We start from the raw sequence: 21,778 nt of genomic DNA on the forward strand, positions 1-21,778 counted from the left end.
GAGGACGAGGAGAGAACAGAGGAGGACGAGGAGAGAACAGAGGAGGATGAGAACACCTTCACAGAAACCAGAGGAGTCAAAATTACCTAGAACATTTCTTTGACTGAATTTTAAGTTAAAAATGCTATTCTAATGTGATGAATATATTCTGTCCTGTCTTTCGTAGGAATAAAAAATATTAATCTCTATGAAGTTGTGCTTATTCTTACATGTATTTTAAGACATCATCTCTAAAATTTCTTTTATTCCTTAAACTGCAATCTCTTTGCGTTTCCTTTCCTAAGGTTGATTCTTCTCTGTACCAAGTGATGAGGCCACCTTCCCTGAGGTTGCATGAAGGTCCCACTCTGACGGGGGTCTTCTTTTCTGAGTCCCTTTCATTGTTCTCATTGTGAGACAACTACTCTTGGTACAGTAATAAGTACCAACAGAGTGGGATGAGCTCCATCTCACTGTTTGTCACACACATCATTCCAATCTACCTCTGTGCCTCTTTACGGGCTGTCTCCCATTCACTCTCTACTCACCTCCTCCTGTAAGAGACTCTAGTTTTGCTCAAGGATCAACTAAAATGCCACCTCCTCCAGGAGCCCTCTCCTGATTCCCCCGATTCCCAGCCCTGCTGATAGTGCCCACCCTGAGAACTACTTTGTTTTTTTTTGTATTGGTATGAGATAGTAATTGGACCTGTGGTTTCCAAGGTAAGACAAACTCTCTCTATCATTGTAGGTCTGCACTTTCTCTGCAACCTAATCCTGGAGAGTTGTCTGGGCACTGAGAAGTTAATTGACTGGCCTAAGGTCACACAGTCAATATGTGACAGAGGTAGGACATGAGTCCTCATCTTCTTGATTTCCATTCCATAACTGCCTCTCTTTGCATGTATCATGTATATATTCATATATACACATGTTGTCCCCCTGGGAAGAATTTAAGATCCTTGCAGAGAGAGGCTGTTTCATTTTCTTTGTATTCTTAGAACATTTCACAGTGCCTAAGACGAGTAGATATTTTAAAAATGCTTGCTCATTGACAGTTGAACACTACATGTCTCATGACACTTATATCCCAGTAAAAGAGAAGGGAAAAAAGCACCATATGCAAATGAGAATTTTGTGCGATACCTAGAAAAAGATCCGATATTAAAACAACTGCCTTTAGCACAGGAAAGTGACAAATCACATAAAGATATAAAAACCATGAAAACCATTCATGCAGCCTTGCATTTATTCAAGAACAATCATTAAGCACCTACTATATGCAAAGGATTTCTGTGAGGTGCTGAAAGCACCAATCATTTGCATAGCATCGAGTTGATGCTACTCTGATAGTACCTTCCAATCCTAGAAACAACAGACTAATGAAAAACACTATTTGGGATAGTAAGTCCACAATAAGTAAAAGTCACAAAACAATATGAACTTCCAGGCCTTAGTTCATTGAAATAATAAGATGATTACTGTACTAATAAGAGAGTCAGACCAATAATTCTACATATTTCCAAGATCCTACTATTCCAACTTGGAAGAGTTTACTCTACAAGTTATCCTTATGTAGTGGAAGAAGGTTCAAAGCCTAATTCTGCCACTTATTTAGAGTTCTTGGACAAGTTACAACTTATCCAAGCCTTGATTTTCTCATTTGTAAAATGGTTATAATAATCCCTGCTTCCCTCACAGGGTTGTTCTAAAGATCAAGTTAGATACTCTACGTGTGGGCAATGTAAAGATTAGAAAGCACCATACAAATGTGAAGTATTGTTATTACTTAATAGTATCATTCCCTTCTTCTGGCTTTACACTCTGCTATTAGAGTCCAGCAGTCAAAACTCTTGCTTCCATAGTGACACCAGCTAAGCTACTTCCACAGATAAATGGAAAGAATTAGATGGCAATGGATATAAGGAGGACAGAGACACTTAAAAGGAATTCTAACAAAGAAGATATCCCTTTCCTAATAAAGTGATCAGAATTGCTGACTATTCCACTCCAAGGGGAATTATGTCAAAGGAGGAACCAAAAACTGTATCTGGATAGATAAATAGACTAAGTCATATTGGTTAGATGAAAGCTTTAAAAAAACATACCTATGCTATAAGAAGGGAATCCAAGTTCAAGTTCATCAAGAACTCATCATAATTTCATTCACTGGATCATAGTTCTAGAGCTTGAAGGGATGTCAGAAGTCAGCTAGTCTAAACTCTCATTTTATGGAAGATAAAACTATCTGAAACTCAACTATGTCACCTACACAAGAGGATTGCATGAGACAATCATCTCTTCCAATTTTTAACTTCTTTGTGTGAATAATTTAGCAAGAAACAGGAAAATGCTTAATTGCACATCTGTATTTACCACTAATGTCCTAAGTTACTACATGAACGGCAGCAGCATTATTCTTGGAATGTCCTCTATCATCACCTCTCTCTCCAGCTCTAGGTCTCATTTCTGATGCTGCATCCTATGGGAAAGTTTTCCTGATCTGCCTACTTGCTAATACTCCCTACCTTCCATAGTTTTAACTAGGGTAGGGAGAAAGGTGCCAAAGTGAGAGAATTGCAATTTAGAGGGTGGTGAAAGCCATTGCATTTCTTTAGCAGTGAACAAACAATGGAGTTTGTAAGAAAAAGTATAATGGGAAGTTGATAGCTGTTTTCTCTTACTCCTTGCAACCCAGCACTGCTCCCCTGGTTGCAGTCTTCAGGGAGTTTCTCTCTACACTTCTTCCCCCAATTAGTTTTAAAAGATGATCTGAAGGTACAATCTGTCCTACTTGCCCTAGGTAAAATTAAAATAAAAAGTTATGTCTCTGCTCCTTCCTCAAATTATATTGATTTATTTATCATTCAACAAGACTGTTATGTTCCAGGCACTCAGAAGATACAAATAAAGTGAATGAAACAACTCTATTTTCATGGTGTTTACTCTTAATGCCCATATTTTGCATCTCCCTCTACAAGCAGTGGAACATAAGCTCACAGAAGACACCGAATGTTTTTCATTTGGTCTTTGCCCTCCCAACTCCTAACACAGTACACTGTATATAGTAAGTGCTTAATAAATGGTGTCTAAATTGAATTAGCTTTCAATTCTTTCTAATTCTTGGTCTGGAAGATAAAAAAATGTCATCATCTTTGCCAAAGACATAAATATGAATTATAAATTCGGACTGGATAATTAAAAATCAAAATGTATCCAGCACTTGGCTCAGTAACTGGAACATAGTAAGTGCTTAATATCTATCTGTCTATCTATCTATCTACCTCTATAATTTCTCTCCTCTATCTATTGTTTGACCCTGAGCAATCAGCACAGTACCTTCCTAATGATGCGAAAATTCAAATCGGTCTTTAGGCTGAAATCTACACAACAGTGATATAAAGAGGGTTGAATTTCATCTGGACTAACCAAGTTGCCAAGCAATTTCCAAAACAGCCAAGTTAAAACCACATCTCTTTTTCTGAAAATATTTTTTAAAAGTCACCTGCATTTAAATAATTTGTTTGAAAATATCAGAACATATTTTTTAAAACATCTGGGCACAAAGAAATCTGAATATTTGAATTTAATGATATTCAGACCGTAAGAACACAACCAATGAAGTAAATGATACTAAATCAAACCTGCGGACCGAGTCCTAACTCTAGTCTTACCAGACACGACAGCCCCCGATTTCCCACTTGGGCGCATCCTAACCAGTGTCCCTAATCAGCCAAAGTTCTTTTTTTGAGCATTGCCTATTAGAAGGTCCACCTGATTTTAAAGTAAAGTCTCCCAGAGGACGCATATGGCAAAGGCTAAATCTCTAGCCCGAACCTCGCTGCTAATCCCCAACCAAGGCTAAAATTCCAAACCCCATTTAAGAAACTGCCGTCCATCAGGCAATTCACAAAGAAAACCAATAGAGACATTTAGCCTTAGTTTAATGAGACTTCCTTAACAACGTTGATTCACCCCTGAAGCAACCCCAGCTAAGTCTAGATACTTCAGTTGAACTCTGGGTAACAAAGTCAGACAAGAGACTTCAGCCCAGAAGCAGAGGAGTCTACCTCCTAGAGATTAATTCCTTTCGTTGAATAACTCTTTCTACAATGCTCGTTTAAAGCAGAATCCTTCTCTGCTCCCCGCGGTGGGGTTGGGGGTGGGGGTGGGGGACCCATCTCTATCCCATCCCATTCCGCCCCCACCCACCCCCTGCAATGTTCAGAAGAAGAAACCCCCTCCGCGACAGTCTCTCACCACTGTGGAATGTCTCCCAGTCCCAGCTCGCTCGGTGCCGAGGGAAAGCACCAATCCCTCTCAATATCTCCAATGTGCTCTGCACCAATTCCGCACTTACCTGTATCCCATTAAAGCTAAACACATCCCCTGCCTTCAGCTGATACAGATTACCTCACTGAGGGCTCGCTCAGCTCAGGTAAAATGAGAAGCCTTTACTAGCCCGTGCAGCTCCTTCACTGGAAATATTGCATGAGTCAGCTTTTATCTATCAAAACCCCTAAAACACAAAGGCTTCGCAGAAACCTGATTTGCAACTTTCTCGCTGCCTTTCCCCCCTCCACCACTCCCCCCCACCCCCGCCCTAGCACCCCCTCCACCCCCCCAGTGTGCCGACCACAGCCTCCAGCATCACTAAGAGCCTTAAATGAAACATGACATCATTCAATTCAGAAACAGGACAATAGACACCACTGTGGGTAACTTGAAAATGCTTCACTGAACAACACCCTGCAAATTCTATTCTTTTGTGCAGTAGGAATATCAAATACAACCCACACTCGCCTAGCATTCCTAATGCTTTACCTTCCTGGCTCAAAAACACAATTCTCATTAAAGTACTGAGCAAATAAAACAAAATTCATGCGAAGTTCCGAAAATTTTTTACGAAGTAGAAGAATCTTCCTGAGCTCTACAGCTAATTTATTTAAACTAAAATGAGCACATGAACTACATACATGTTTCTGTTTAAAAGAGTCTCTGGAGATTTCTACACTTATATGCATATATACACATATACTATATATGTGTATATGTACATATATTCCACCCAGAATACATATTATATATTCATCAATTTCTATCAGTAAAACAGTTCCTTCATTTTTTTTCAAGGTGTAAAGTTGAATCCTCAGAAAATTATTTTCAACTCTTGTCTACAAGGGATTTCAATGAATCCTTATGTTTGCAGTCATTTACAAAGAAAAAAATAACCAGTATTTCCAAGATACCCTGCAGTAAGACCAGCATAAATTCACTTCTGATGTGTAACAGTGGCCAAATGTTTGACCAGTGCCTTTGATGACTTACTGGATGGGTTATTTTCTTTCTCTGATTTTCTACTTTCACAATTAATGTAACTACTTTTCTTTAGCAACCATGTCTATATTTATAGCTAACTATATACACACAAAATATTCTGAGTTATTTAAATTAAATCGGTTTCAGAAGTCCAAACGTGTATTATTTTGATGCCACTATCCCACAGAAATCAATGGGAAAACTGGTGGTACATATTTACTGTAAACATCTAAGACTGAAAATCTCTTTAAAATGAATACTTAGATGCTCCACTTGAAACAATAATATATGATAGTAGGTAATTATGTAAACCATATTTATTAAAGTACAATGACTAAAATGTATATAAACTAGTAACATAATTTGACAAGCTGCTGCATCTATCAACCCACAGATAATGAATGTTATATATTACTAGGCTATCAGATAGGCAGTTTTGATGAAAATTGATCTGACAATTAAGGCAAACATAGTATGAATGATTCCTGGCCCACCCTTCTCTGACTTTAACAGCTAGACTGAAATCACTAATCATACTGGCATCATGTACACTGTCTGTGGGGAAGCGAGATGGCACAGTGGATAGAGTGCCAACTCTGGAATCAGGAAGAACTGAGTTCAACTCTAGCCTCAGACACTAACCAAGTCACTTAACCCTGTTTACCTCAGATGCCTCATCTGTAGATGAAGATGTAGAGAAGGAAATGGCAAATCACTCCAGTATCTGGGGTCATCAAGAATGGTACACGTCTGAAAAATGACTGAACAACAACAGACTGTCTTTATGTGAGTGACATAATAGCAGACATCATTTACATAGGATTTAAGGTTTGCAAAGCACCTTACCGATATTATCTCATTTGACCCCCATAACAACCCTATGAGGTAGAACCTATTATTTTAGAACCCTTATTTTACAGATGAGGAAACTGTGGCTCAATGAGTTTCCGTAATTTGCTCAGCATCACTGTGAGTGTCTGAGGTGGGACGCAAACCCACTTTTTGCTGACTCCGAGTTCAGATTCATATGGCCCTATAATAAAGAAGATAATGCTTGTTTGAATGTAAGAGGCCAGTGGAACCAAAAGGCTTAGGTCTTACACTTCTGTGATTGCCCTTGTTGCCTCATGACCCTCCCTGACTTTGCTCAGACTAGTCTGACAAGAACCCTACCCAATCTTCTCCTCTCCCTCTCTTGCTGAAATCCTACTTAAAAGTCCTATGTTCTTTCATGAAACTTTCTCCAACTACTCCAACCTACGCTGTTCCCTCCCTTCTCTGAACTCCTAATTATATTTATAGTCTATGCCACACAGTTTAACGTGTAATTATTCTCTAATTGTTTCACATGGATAAGCTTTTTTTCCCCAAACTCCAGAAGGCTTTTGGGAGGGCAGAAAGAGCACTTCAGACTTCAAGTTGGGAGACTTGGGTTGAAACTTCTATTTCTAAATATGACATTGGCAGGTCATTTTAACTTCCCAAAACCTCAGTTTTCTCATCAAAAAACGGATTTATAGTAGTTTTAACAACTACCTTACCATATCATTGCTAGGAAAGCACAGCATAAACCTTCAAAGCACTACATAAATGTTAATTTATAATTAAATTTGTGATTTAGAGCGCTGCATAAATGTTCATTTGAAGCATTATATAAATATTAATTATTATTATTTTTATTATAGACTCTTTGATGGCAAAGACCACACTGTCTAGCACAATGCTTGGCATAGACTAGACACAAAATGTTGGCTTTAGAGCATAGTCTTATAAAGGCTTCTCTAACAATTCTATATGATCTCTTAGCCTTGGCATGTGTTTCTCTAGAGCTTGAGGGCACACTGTCATGGATTCACCAGAACATGTGCAAGGAATGACTATGAAATTGATCTGAATCCCCTAAAACTGGCTATCAGAGCTTCTGTTCCCATGATGAAGCCATGTATCTCAAAGGAGAAGGAGTTGGGAAGTCTGTCTATGCTGCTCTGGCCTAATCCTCCTACTACTCATTTACTTCAGTGATCTAAGGAAAACTCTGAAAGTGAAAGGAAATCGAAGAAAGACAGCGGCCGAGAGTGAGGAAGCATACTGAGCTCAACAAAGAGGTTTGGTGATCTACTCTACACTCATCCCATGCATTCTGCTGCCACCAGACTTGGGATACTCACAAAGCCCAAAGGGGAATAGAAGAACTCGGGTCCTCAGCAGCTGTGTGGCACTTAGATTGAGAGAGCTTGCTGATGGTACAGGCACACTGGATTCTGGGATGGCTGGGTGAGAATTCTAGCTAACAATAACTTGTGGACAATTTAATTCAATTTGACATTTATTAACACCTATTAGTACAAAGATGGGCAGCTAGGTGGCACAGTGGATAGAGTGTCAGGCCTGGAGTCAGGAAGACTCATTTTCCTGAACTCAAATCTAGCCTCAGGCACTTACTAGCTGTGTGATCCTGGGCAAGTCACTTAACCCTGATTGCCTCAGTTTTCTCAACTGTAAAATAAGCTGGAGAAGGAAATGGCAAACCACTCCAGTGTCTTTGCCAAGAAAATCCCAAATGGAGTTACAAAGAGTTGGACACAACTGAAATGGCTGAACAACAACAATTAGTACAAAGCACTGTAGTATTGGCTCAAGGAGACAGAACTCTTAGATAAGGAAGTCTCTGCTCTCATGCATCCTATAATCTAGCTGTATCTGTATATCAGTCACACCACTTTCCAGATAGGGATTGGACCTATGATTTCATGAACTCCCAGGTAAGTAAAATCCTTTTACCAATTCTAGCTCGGCATCTTCTCTGCAACTTAGTCTTAAAGTAGGGGTTAACATTTTTTATGTCATGGACCCCTCTGGCAATCTGATGAAATTTATGGACCCCTAGTCAGAATAATCTTTTTTAAATACATAAAATGAAATTTTATTATAAATTATGTTACAATATAGAATATAAAGTCATATACTACAAAAGAAACCAATTACAGTGAAATAGTTATTAAAGAATTTTTAAGTTCATGGACCTTAGTTTAAGAACCTGAGAGTTGTCTAAGGCACTACAAGGTAAAGTTGGTCGGGTCACCCAGCCAGTACTTATCAGAGGCTGGAAATTCTCTCCTTGGATATAAGAGCACCCATCTCACAACATGATGTCATCTGTATCCTTTCCAAAGCCCCACAGGCAACACTCTTGTTTTACATAAGCCCATCCTCATTTTGGTAGATTTCCAAAAACAAGTGAGTACTAACTATAATTATGCCTATGGCTATACCTATCTATAGTTATTCCATTTTGAGTTCCTTAGAAGTTATTCAGGGATTCACAGGTGAGTCCTGTTGTTAATTCTGATATTATTAATCTAAATAGAATTTAGCAGAGGCCAGAATGAATTAATAGAAACTCTCAGGAAGGAAAGCAGCAGAGAGCAAGGGAAGTTTCCATAGGGTTACTGGCAAACACCCCCCAAATATCCCAAGGAGCAAAGTAGAACCATAGAATGAGAAAATGACCTCAAGACTACCCTGTCCTCAGGCCTGACAGAAGAAAGACTACCACAGTGGCACACAGTGGGTACCACCACTGTATTGAGGGAGTGGAAGAAGGACAGATATTAAGGAATAGGGGTCCAGGCCAGTGGTGGCATAGGTCCCCTGGGGATCAAAGGAGCATTATTATTCCTATTTTACAGATGAGAAGACTGAGGCTCAAAGATATTAAATGATTCACTCAATATCACAGTGTCTAAGGTAGGACTCGAACCCAATACAGCTTTGAGCAGGTCTATTTTAGGTACCAAGTTGCCACCCACCACCTATCTGCTGGCATTGACTTTAATTTTCTTCCCCTTCTCCTCTAGACTCCATAAATTATTTCTTTTCATCTTCTTTCTATAGTTTAGCTAGGAAAGAGGTTTGGTTCCTTCTCCAGCTTGGCAAGAAGTAGAAGATTATAGACCTAGGATCTTAGAGATGTTTTACATTATTCATTTTACATATGAGGAAACTGAGGTCCAGTTTTCTCTATGATCCTATGTAATGGGTTAGAGTATCATTTTTACAAATATTTTAAATTTTTTCTTTTAATTAAACTTTAATAAATATAAACATTTCAATATACAGAGAATGAAAAAAAAAGAATTATGCATGAAACCAGAAATCCCTATCATGTACAACTTTTTTTCAAAAAAGTATCTATAAAATTAAAAAAGTGTCAACATCACCATGTTTGTGTCCTATTTTGAACTTAGATCATCATTTCTGACTTCAAAATGATCAAGATTCTTAACTAGATCTGTGGTCTAATTGATGTGGGTATTTCCTCTGGCGATGCAGATCCCAACCCATTCATGCCTGCCCATCCCATATAAGTTTTGTCCAAGTCCTCCCATACACCAGACCCAAGGGGTTCCCCCAACATTAATGGATAGCAAATGTTGAGAAAATCTTCTTAGGTTTTCAGACTCAAAAGCTACATTTAGCATTTAATATATTAAGTGATTATTTATCTTTTTGTGTTATTGTGGAATATTTAATTTCATGATATATAAGCACCTCAAAAATCTTTATCTTCTGAGTTGTCTAGGATTATGATACTTTTTCAGAATTTAGGATGGACAGCAATCTTCTTGTGAAATAGTGATTATGGGTAAAGTATCATTTAAATATTTTATTTAAAAATAAAGCTTAAATTTTCCTAGCATGAGATTTAATTAGAAATTTAAAATTAAAAAGCTTTTTTTTAAAAAAAACAAAAGGCTAACACCAAAGTACCGTGAATTCTAAGATCTGACAAAAAATTAATTTGCTCTTAAAGCCAATGACATGCAGAAGAGAAACATATTCATGTTCAAGGCCATCTGAAGGACATATCGGCATTTCTATCAAAAGTGCTCTGTAAACTATTAATAACTCTCTGCATTGCAGGACTTCATTTATTTTTTAATCTATACACACATTCGTATATATTCTAAGCCAAAGACAAACCATCAGGTATATGTGTGAAAAATATGAATCCTTTTATCTTTTCAGAAGGTTATTACTATTATTAATGTTAACAGTGAAATATATTTTCTGGGATGGTTTAAATTTTACAAGCATGAAATAAAAGCATTTGTTGGAACAATGGAATGGAAGAAGCATTGGTTTGGGAACCAGAAGATCTCAGTTCTGTTCTGTGATCACTGTGTGACCTTGAGAAAGTTATTTCACTTTTCTGGGCCTCAGTTTCCTCATTTGTAAAATCAAGGAGATGAATTAAATAATCTCCAAGGTGCCCTCTAGTTTAAAAATACTATGAATTTATTTATAGGCAAGAAGAGAATAAATCACATTCCTAGCCAAGAGAAATTAATTTTCAAAGAAACAATATTCTTAGAGGAGTGGGGAGGGGAGCTTAAACCCTAAGTGCCATATTAAGCTTTTTATCAATACTAGCACTTATATATTAAATACTTGACAATATTGAAGAAGTTGACCATCTGAAATGATGGTGGGGTGGCTAGGTGGCACAGTGAATGGAGCATGGGCCCTGGAGTCAGGAGGACCTGAGTTCAAATCCGGCCTTAGACACTTAACACAAAACTAACCATGTGACCTTGGGCAAGTCACTTAACCCCAATTGTCCTACCTTGCCCTCTCCAAAAAAAAAAAAAGCAAAAAAAAAGGAATGATGATAATGATCTTTCATTAATGGCTTATTCATCATTGAGCAAAGTCCTGTCAAAATATTAAAATATGTTCCATGCAACTTTACTGCACCAGGGTTGAGCTATATCTGTCCTGTTTTCCCTATGTCCTTGTACCTAAGATTTTGAAGATTTACCTTCACTGTGCATGATGTTGTTTGGCAGTGAAATCCAATGCTACTAGAACCAATTATAATGGCATTGAAGTTGAAATGCTCTCAGATTCTATCATGGGATTATGTCACTGGAATCCCTCCAAGGGATCTTTTCTCTGTCCCACTGACAATCATTAGCTCTATTTTTCAGTTTGTACTTTTTATAGAAATACTTCGGTCTTTATTTCATGAGATGATGAAATCAAGCCTTAGTTATTTCTAAACCAGACCATTTTAGAAGCTGTGCCCACAATAGGTTATAAATAGTCTTTCTTGCTTTCAATAACTTGTATCAGTACTGTCTTAGAAGACACAGAGGTCAGTGCACCAATATCAAATACCATAAGCTAATTATCTCCATAAGAATGCTATTTCTAAATTTTTTTCTGACAGGTTGTATATATATATATATATATATATATATATATATATGCTATTATTTATATGCTAATTAATTCATGACTAAAATGTTCATCATAATATTATTGTTTTAAAAGAACCTAAAAATGTATTCAGTATTTAAGCCTAAAGTAGGGATTTTTAAAAATCATCATTTAAATTGAATTTAAATTCATACTATTTCTGAGCATTGGTTGGAAAGGCTCATGACCTTTGGATCTTTTACAAATTGTGGAGGTCTGGAGAAGGAACAAGCCCTTTCTATAAGTCTTATCTGCCACCCCATTTACCACTTTATCCCAACGAAGATGCAAGAAGGGGAGGGGCCACTACCAGTAGTTCCTTTTTGCAATGGTTCTTACCATCCTCATACTTCTCCCCCTCATCTCTGATGAAAGTTTGAGGGTTGTGAATGTGGAATGGTAATATACAAATGTAGTGGGTGTCAGGAACTACAGCAACAATATCATAGAAAGAAAACTATATACATAAGCAAAAATCCCAACTTCTCCCATAGTATTTTCCCTATCTTTCTTAGAGTTACATGGCTTCAGAGTATTAGAGTATTAGTATTAGAGTAATCACGACTTCATCTGAGATGATAAAAATGCATCACACCATGAAGCTAAATTTTTTTCCTTTGTACAATGAGAAAAGGAAGTTAGCTTTTTTTTGTTACTGTTGGAAATGAGGAAACAGAAGGATTACAGGAACACCCTGTAATGCAAATTTGCTTCCAAACTTGAGGTAGGAATTAGAACATTTTTCATTACCAGTCTCAACAATCTCTACTGTCCCCCAGTTTCTTAAAGATTTTGGGGGCTATTTAAAATACTTTTACTAATAAATAAATAAGATTTCACTCTGGCTTTTCTCTCTCTCCATTCCCTTTCCCTTACTATCCACTCACAACCATCACAGGATCACAGACTGAGAGCTAAAATGGACCTGAGAAGCCCTTTAAGTTCTCCCTCTTCAATATTACCGATGAGGAAACTGAGTCCCAGAGAGTTAACTTGCCTAAGATGAGGCAGCTAACCAGTAACAGTAACCTCATAGGGTTGTTGTGAGGAAAACCATCTGTAAATGCTGAAGAACTATGGAAGCTATTCAATAACATCATTTTAATCTTCATTAAATGACCAAAATTAATAAGATACATATTTGTCATATTGATCACATAGTTTTATGTTTCTCAGTTTCAAAATTAGGTAAGTAAAAAATTAGTCTGATCTGAGCTGAAATCCCCTCTTCCTGTGTGAATTGAACTTCTATCAAAACCTAGTGGCAATTATCAATGTCATTCTTCAACACATAAATGTTGCCTCTCAAAAACTAAATTAAGTTGCTTCTTTTTTTTTTTCTAGTGATATTCCACTTGTGGCCTCAGAGAAAAACTGTGGAGAGTAAGCTCAGCTGGGTGCCTCCTGCTTCTCCAATTTAACTAATTGTTCCTTAAGCTGGAAGTAGAATCTGTTGAAAGATTTTCTGGCTCTAAACGCTTGCTTCCCAGCACCCAGAGAGTTACAATGGAAAACCATGTTTACATGGAAAAGAACAAAGAAAAAAACCCCAACTTTCCTTTGAACCAACCACATAATTAGGTCAAAAAGTCAGCATAACAAAAAACTTTGCTGTGAGAAACTTAGGAAATAAAAATAATTTTTGGTAAAGGATGAAAGGTAGTGTGTTTTAGTGGATAGAAAGCTGGTCTTGAAAGTCAAGACCTGGATTCAAATTCTGCTTCTGAAACATGGGAGGGTGAGGGGGGAGCTAGGTGGCACAGTGAATAGAACACTGTCCCTGGAGTCAGGAGGACCTGAGTTCAAATCCAGCCTCAGATGCTTGACACTTACTAGCTGTGTGACCTTGGGCAAGTCACTTAACCCCAATTGCCTTGCCTTCCCCCCTCCAAATGAAAAAAAGATACCCATTGGCATCCTGGCATTGGCATCACTTAATTCTCTCAATGTTCTGGGTGACTCTCTAAGACTACTAATTACACAGAAGGTGCTGGCCTGCATTAGGAGAGATTTTCTTTATCTGATACTTTCTTATGTCAATGAAATTACAGGTCTAGCCAGGAGTGGTATTACCAGTTTGGAATCCCTGCTACTAGGGAGTCTGAAGCTGGCAAGTCTCTTGAGTTTGGGTGTTCTGAGATGCAGGAGGTTAAGCAGATTAGGTGTATGTACCAAATCTGGCCCTGCTAAGGTGAGCTCCTGGGAGCAGAGATCACCAGGTTGCCTAAAAGGGGCCAATAGCCCAGGACTGAAGCCCAATCCATAGCCGGATTGGGCCAGTGAGTGACAGCTACACTTCCTAGCCTGGGTAAGATAGGGAGACCCAGGCTCAAAAACAAAGCAAACAAAAATCCCCCCATCTCCCTAAAAAGGAGTCATAAGCACCTAGTATCTATGGATTTCATGTTTAATTACAGAATAGTTGGGTTTTTTTTAAAAAATATATTTACAGATGGAAAATCTGGTAAATGTTGCCCCCACAATCTAACTTTGCAAAATGAGCATTCAATGGTATTATCCTTATTTTACAAATGAGGAAACTGAGGCTCACTGAAATGAAGTGCCTTGCCTGTGGTCAAACATGGGCAATTTAGATTAAGACCCTTGTCTCTCCTAACTCAGCATCCAGGAATCATTCTATTATACCAAACCCTCTTGCTTCCTTGTCTTTGTTCATACTATTTTGTCTTACATTATACAAAATGCCTTCTCCCAGTTCATTCTCTACCTGTTTAAAACCTACCTATCCATCAACAGCCAATTCAAAGAACCTATTCCATGAAGCTTTCCCTGATCTTCTTACCTTTTAGAAGGGATCTTTTATTTTTTGAGCCTCATAAAGAGCTTTCTATCTATTCCAATTTATATTGTACTGTTATTTACATAAATGAAGAAGTATTTATTGAATGCTTACTATGTGCCAGACACTCTGTATACAATTAAAAGAGTAATCAAAAAAGTTCCTGCCCTCAAGAAGTTTACATTCTAATCTGGGAAGACAAAAAAGTAACACATATATTGCAGTGCTGGGGGGAGGAGAGAGAGAAAATAGTAATTTTGTATTTGACAATTTAAACCCCTTTCATACTCATATTTTCATTTTCTCCCATCTGTTCTACTGACCATAGGTTATCACCCCATTAATTATCTTTAACATTTCTACATGGCAGAAATACTCCTGGTCTTTGGTCTAAGTATAAATAATGGTTATCATTATTCAAGTCCATTCATATCCTGAATAACCATCTATTTATTTATTTAGCATTAAAGCTGTCAATTTTTGTGGTAAGACAAAATTGAAGCAAGGCATTAAAAAATCGAGCAACTAAGCATTCACAGGGCTAAGAAAACTTAGGGATAATTTCATTTAAGTTCTGTCATGAAGGTATCCAAGTGCCAATTAATTTTCTAGGCTGTACTTTGAAAACATAGATCAACTTCTGGTTTCAAGGACCAAATCTCAAACTTGTACCCCTGCACACACAGATCTCTCTTTCCTTAAAATGACAAAACTTAGGTCTTTTAAATATAAAAAAAATCCATATAGAAACCAACAAAAGTGGAAGGATTACAACGGGGTGGGCAAAGTTTTGAGAAAACAGTGGTAAAGAAATTGTCTCCTAATTTCAAATAGCATCTAATTGCACTGATTGAGGTTGTTAACCACCAGCTTTTTGTCCTAGAAAGGAAGGGAGAAAAACCCCAAGTCACCCAATAAACAAATGTTTCTTTCTAAATCTTGGGAGGTAGAATCCTTATTACAACAGAAGCTTCCCTGGGATTTGCAGGCTTATCCATTTCTTCTCTGAAGAGGAAACTTCTCTGATATTTGATCTCTTTACTCTGAGAATAAGGAGGGAGTAGGTAAGGGAGATAGAAAAATAAAGTCTACTACTTATTTAGACCAACTATGTGTCAAGCACCATGTTAAGTGCCTTACAAATATCTCATTTGATCTTCACAAAAATCGTAGGAGGTAGGTGATATTATTGCTCTTATTTTACAGATGAGGAAACTGAGGCAGATAGCAGTTAAGTGATTTGTCTAAGGTTACACACCTAGTAAGTGTCCAAGGCTGGATAAGAACTCAGGTCTTCCCTGACTTTAGGCCTGACACTCCATCCATTATAACCTAACTGCCTAATCTAGTAGGTAAAGCAGAGAGTGAAAAGCTTCCTTCAGAGCTAACCATAAGCTAGGGAAAACAAACCCAATTTATTTCAGGTTAGAGGGCCAGAACAGTAGAATAAGCCCTCCACTTAGCAAGGTCTTCTCCAATCTGAAATGTATAAAGGATGATGCAAAATTTTTATGTGTAGTACTCAATTCCAACGAGAAATAGATCTCTCAGTATTCTCACTGCTGGCAACCTTACACATTCAGCGTGAGCTTCAGAGCACAGAGACTTTCTGGGAAGCCTCTAAATTAGTATTCTACCTAACTTAGTACAGGCCCTGTTTAACTTCAGCTTTTAGCTGGAATACTCACTTTTCAAATCCCAATCTCTCTGGAAACCCTGACGAGAATCAGGATCATTACCAAGATCCTTATGTTGGAAAGAAGTCGATGGTTCTCTTGTCTCCATTTTTCTCTTGAACACAGCCAAATCCCCTTTATACAAGTTTCCTTCAGAAATGTTCTTCATAATGAATCCCACTAAGCCAAATACAGTAATTCCTCACACGAACTCCTTTGTCCTTTAATCAATTTTTAAACACAACTGGGACATGGGTGTTTTGTCTCATCTATAGTTAAGTGTGGTTTAAACAAAGCATGGCTCAAAGATTAAAATACACAAATGAGCACTCAAGTTTGGGGATGCCATACATATCTACATTTAATGACTTCCTGCAAGCTATTCCAACACAGGGCATGATTACTACTTTACAGTTGCTGTATTTTATTTTTGGTAATTTACCCTAAAAATGGCTGCATAACCCTTCCAAATCAAATGCATACAAATTATTCAAATCTGAAAAAAAATAGAACCTATTTAAATTGTTTTTGTCAGGGCACAAGCAAAGGTGAAGACAACAGTAAAAGCCAAGTAGGTTAAAACACAACAAACACTTTAAGTCTTTTAAAAACCAGAATGTCAAATCACGATGTGATTCAATTAATTTAGCATGCACAGAAAAATTCAATAAAAGAGCCCAGAGTTATTTCCCTCCTAGTTTCATATGAGCTTTCAGAACAGCATGGATTTTCTTATTTCTTCTCAAAAATCACAGAATTTCAGAACTGGAAGCGACCTTGGCAGACAATTATTGTAGGGGTTCTTTACCTTTTGTGTGTCATGGGCCCCTTTGGTAATCTGGTGAAATCTATGGATTCTTTTTTCAGAATAAAGCTTTAAGTACACAGGATTACAAAGGAAATAAATTGTAATAAAATAAAGTTAAGGTATTTTAAAAAACAAATTTTCAGATCCCAAGTTAAGGATTCTTGAACTAGTCCAAACCATACCCCCAAAAGAATCCTTTCTCCAATATTCTTGACAAATTTTCATGTAACCCCTACTTAAAGATGTACAATAAAGGGAAGACTTTCAGATGAATTAGATCTTGAAAGAAGAGAGGAATTTCAATGCAAAAAAAAATTGGGGGGGGGGGCTTTGGGAGGATGGGAAGAAGGAGAGAGAAGAGATCTTTCCAGAGCTAAACAAAGTCATGGACACAAGAGAGGTCAGGATGAGTCTAGGTTGGGCAAGGCAGAGAGAGTAATACAGCTTGACTGGAACATAGAGTATATAATAAGGGGAGAAGTAAGAAAAATGCTTGGAAAGATAGAGCAGAGACAAGGTGTGGAGTGTCTTGAATGCCAGGATAAGAAGTTTACACCTTATTTTAGCAGGCAATAAGGAAGCAACCTATGGTTTTGGAATAAAAGGAGTGACATGTACATTATCTGTGCATTTAGAAACTGACTCAGGTTAGGAGTGAAAATAAAAATTGGAGAGGGACACTAATTAGAGCAAGAGTTCTTAATCTGGGGTCCATGAACTTGTTTTCAACAAAATAGTTCAATAACTGTATTTCAATATAATTGATTCCTTGGTCATCCTATGTATTTTATTCTATGCATTTAAAATATTATTTGGAGAAGGGGTCTATAGGCTTTGCTACACTGCTAAAGGGGTCCATGATATGTATATAAAAATTAAGAATCCCTAAATTACAAACTATCACAATATCCTAGGTAAGAGTTATGAAGAATTTCACTGACGGTGGAAAGAAAGGCTTCAGAATATAAGATAAATCCACAGGATTGGATAGCCTGAGTAGGTAAAGGAAAATAGAAACACTTCAATTTTGAGGAAGGTGCTTTTATCATCTCAATTTAACCAGGGAGGGAACTGAGAGAAACAGAGGTTAAGTGACTTGTCCAGGGTCATACAGTCAGTACATGTCTGAGTAAAATTTGAACTCAGGTCTTCCTGACTTTAGGACCAGCACTTTCTCCACTATGCCACCTAGCTGTCCCTGTAGGCACCGGACCTTCATAGATCCTATACCTAATAGGTAATAAGACAAACCAATCATACTCAGGGTGAGTCCTTCATGGACTATTAGGAGATTCTAACCCTTCACCTCTCTCCCTCCCATCCTTGATTAAGAAAAGGGAGAATGCTCATGGTAGGGGATAGGAGATTATCTTTCCTTTATTTCAAGGATTATGTTATTCCTCCTTACTTATTTATCACTCTTGGTCAAAAACCCCTGGATATGGTCCCAACTCAATTTCTTACTTCTTATTTTGCAGTCTGAAATAACACAGTACAAATAGTAGGAATAACAATTTGCCAAGCAACAATACCCATCCCCATGGTTTTATTTGTGATGGCAGAAGGGAGCATTAAATAGTTTATAAGGTCCTTTGCCTTGCAGAAGGACTTCATGCATCAAAACACTGAAAAATCACTGCCCAAAAGGAGAAATTTTGTCTATGATAACAAAATATTTAAATCAATTAGTCATATTTTCAAGTCAGTTTTTCTCCTTTTTTTCCATTGTTTTCTCCATTTTTCCAATTTTTTTTCCAATTTTTCTCCATCTCCAAATCTCCAAGATTTGTCTTAACTTTTGAAATTATCATTGAGATGTTTAAGTAGTGAAACTCTGACCCTTTAAGGAGAGGTGTCACATTCAACCTTCTCTCCCCTCTGATTTCTTCTGCTCATCCTTTCTACTATACCTTTCAGATCCTACTACTACCCATCATCCTTGAAAATTCTCCTTTGATCCCATTCAGTTCCTTTCCATACTTCTCCCACCTACTGGAGACCTTTGCATGACCCTTCTTGTCTCTTGATCTTCATGGTCCTCTCTCCTGCCTTCCTCAGTGAATTCAGGGCCTGGCACTAAGTCTTTGTCTCTACCCCATCTTGTACCTTTCTCTTTAGTGATTTAAAAATATTCATGCTAATGAGTCCTCAAAACATCCTGGCCTTTGGGATCATCAACTTCCTCAGCTCCCATGGAATTTATCTCTACTTTACCTGAGCCACTCCCAGGGGTGGTTACACCTTACTACTCACTATCACCTGAAACTCTTCCACCTCCAAAATCTTGATAGATGAAATTTCTCTCTCTGATTACAGCCTACTAGTCTTTCACTTCTCGAACTGACTCATTCCTCCTCAACTTATTTTTTAATTCTTGACTCTTCTTGGGCTGCTAGGTGGTGAAGTAGATAGAGTGCTAGACTTGAAGTAAGCAAAACTTGAATTCACATCCTGCCTCCGGCACTTCCTAGCTATTTAACAATGGGCAAGTCCCTTAACCTCTCTCAGCTTCAGTGTCCTCATCTGTAAAATGAGGATAATAATAGTATCGACCTTATAGTGTTGTGAAATTCAAACAAAGTAATACATGTAAGGTACTTTCCAGACTTTAAAGTGTTATACAAATACCCCTCTCATTATTCTCCTAGTCAATCCACTAGCATAAGTGACGGAGAGTCTAGTGATCTTTCTCCTATGATTACAAGTTGCTTTTTAGAATGAAAAAAAAAAATTAGGGCATTAGTGTGTGTGTGTCTCCTCTCAGTCCTTCCACTATTGGATATTTCCATCATTCATCATTTTTGCCAATTTGAAAGGTGTGAGATGGGATCTATTTTTTTTTCCAAAACAAATAAATAAATGTCTTTATTAATTTGTTTGTTTTCTTTGAGTTTACAAGATTCAGTTCCCCAGTTCTTTGAGTTTCAAATTTTCTCCCCCTCCTTCCCCTCCCCTCAGCCTCCCCCCCCCCCCTCATGGCAGCATATGATGGGATCTATTTTTGAAGTCTGTGATACTACCATCTTCTCACCATCTGTCTTCTCTCTTCTTGAAGAAGTCATGGAGCACTGACTAGCCCCAGTACAAATTTATTTTATTTAAATACATCTGGGCCCTCATTGTTAAGTCCTTTTGTTGTTGTTGAATTGTTTCAGTTGTATCTGACTCTTTGTGACCCCATTTGGGGTTTTCTTGGCAAAGATACTGGAGTGGTTTGCCACGTCCTTCTGCAGCTCATTTGACAGATAAAGAAGCTAAGGCAAACAGGATTAAGTGACTTGCTCAGGGTCACACAGCTAGTAAGTGTCTGAGGTCAAATTTGAACTCAGGAAGATGAGTTTTCCTGACTTTAGGCTCAGCACTCTATCCACTGCACCACCCAGCTGCCCCATAGTCCTTTTATTCATCTCTAATTGACTCCTTTACTTGTTCAGGTCTCTAACCACATGACCCTCGCCTAACTTTTCTGAGATCTAAGCCATCTAATGTGAAACGTCTCATCTCAATTAAGATATCTAAGTACAGTTTATGAATGTCAGTTCTCTCTATCTAGATTTCTCTACATTTTCTCTTTTTGCTCCAGCCTCAGAGGATTAGGACATTCTCTTTCTTTTTAAAGGTAAATACTTTCCTGTGTGCCTTTGATGCCTTCCCTTCTGGGGAAGGGTAAGTCCTGTCAATCGACTTTTCTCTCACCTTCATTTTCTCTTTCTCTACTGGCTTCTTCCATCCTACCTAGAATAGTGATCATAAGATCATAGGGTTTAGAGTTAGAAGGGACCCCAGAAACCATCTAGTCCAAACCTTTCATATTACAGATGAGGAAACTAAGGATTAAGTCATGACTAAGGTAACAAATCCAGCAGAGGAATTTGAACCCAGGCCTTTAGCTCCAGTCAGTGCTTTCCCACTAGACTCTGTCTCCCTGTCTCAATTACCCTTAAAATAAAAATGAAAATTAAAAAAAAACTTTCTCTTGACCATGCCATCTCAGTCTACCATTCCGTCTTCTCCCCTTTGTTAAGAAACTCCCTCACACCCCTTGTAATTTGGTCTCTACTCTGACACTCTCTCAAAACTTGAGTCACCTGTGGCTCTTTTCTATCCCTCATCTCTTATATCCAATCAGTTGCCAAGTTGTGTTGATTCTATTTTTACAAAATCTCTTCAGTCCTCTTTTCTCCTTTTGCACTGTGACCATACTAGTTATCTTTCTCATCATCTTCCTCATTTGGACTATATCAGAAATAACCCTCTAACTGTTACATCTGCCTCTAGTGCCTGCTTTCTCCAAGCTAGCTATCATTCACCCAATTGCCAAAATAATCTTTTTAAGTTTTAAGTCTAATCATGTCAATCCCCTGTTCAAAAAACCTTCCATGGCTCCCTATCACCTGTAAGATAAAATACAAATTCCTTCATTTTTAATTAACCTTACTAGCCTTATTTCATCTTTCTCTTCACACATTCTATACTCCACTCAAATCAGACTATAGACTATTTCTGCTTTTTTCTTTTCTGAGGGGGGAAGTCAGGGCAATTGGGGTTAAGTGACTTGCCCAAGGTCACACAGCTAGTAAATGTTAAGTGTCTGAAGCCGGATTTGAACTCAGGTCCTCCTGACTCCAGGGACGGTGCTCTATTCATTGCCACCTAGCCGCCCCCAGAGGCTATTTCTCACTCTTGCTGCCATGCACATTCTGTCCTCATCTCTACTTTTTCTTCCTTTGATTCTCAGCTCAATTGGGACCTTCTCCACGAAACTTTCCTTATCTTCCTTCCCAACCTTCAGGGAGGGAAGGAAGGAGGGAGATACAGGGAGAGGGAGAAGGAAAGGGAGAAGGAGAGGGAGAGAGAGGGAGGGAGAGAGGGAGGGAGAGAGGGAGAGGAAGAGAGAGAGAGAGAGAGAGAGAGAGAGAGAGAGAGAGAGAGAGAG

General features: G+C 38.0%; 1 protein-coding gene across 6 annotated transcripts in view; it reads right to left on the reverse strand.

Annotated features, from left to right (window-relative positions):
* PLEKHG1 (pleckstrin homology and RhoGEF domain containing G1) overlaps positions 1 to 21,778 on the reverse strand; it is a 280,152-nt gene that overhangs the window by 111,891 nt on the left and 146,483 nt on the right. Inside the window, exon 1 of one of the 6 annotated variants that reach the window (XM_069069692.1) lies at positions 4,339 to 4,484. The exons of 4 other annotated variants lie outside the window; for them this stretch is intronic. The gene's annotated coding sequence lies outside the window, so the exon portion shown is untranslated. Of the gene's footprint in view, positions 1 to 4,238; positions 4,485 to 21,778 lie in introns of those variants that run through there. One more of the 6 variants, XM_069069691.1, reaches the window with a different exon arrangement.

Source organism: Petaurus breviceps, unplaced genomic scaffold (genome assembly GCF_028583685.1).
Source record: "Petaurus breviceps papuanus isolate PSGF00001 unplaced genomic scaffold, PetGlider_PUasm1.0 90784, whole genome shotgun sequence".
NCBI classification, from domain to species: Eukaryota; Metazoa; Chordata; class Mammalia; order Diprotodontia; family Petauridae; genus Petaurus; species Petaurus breviceps.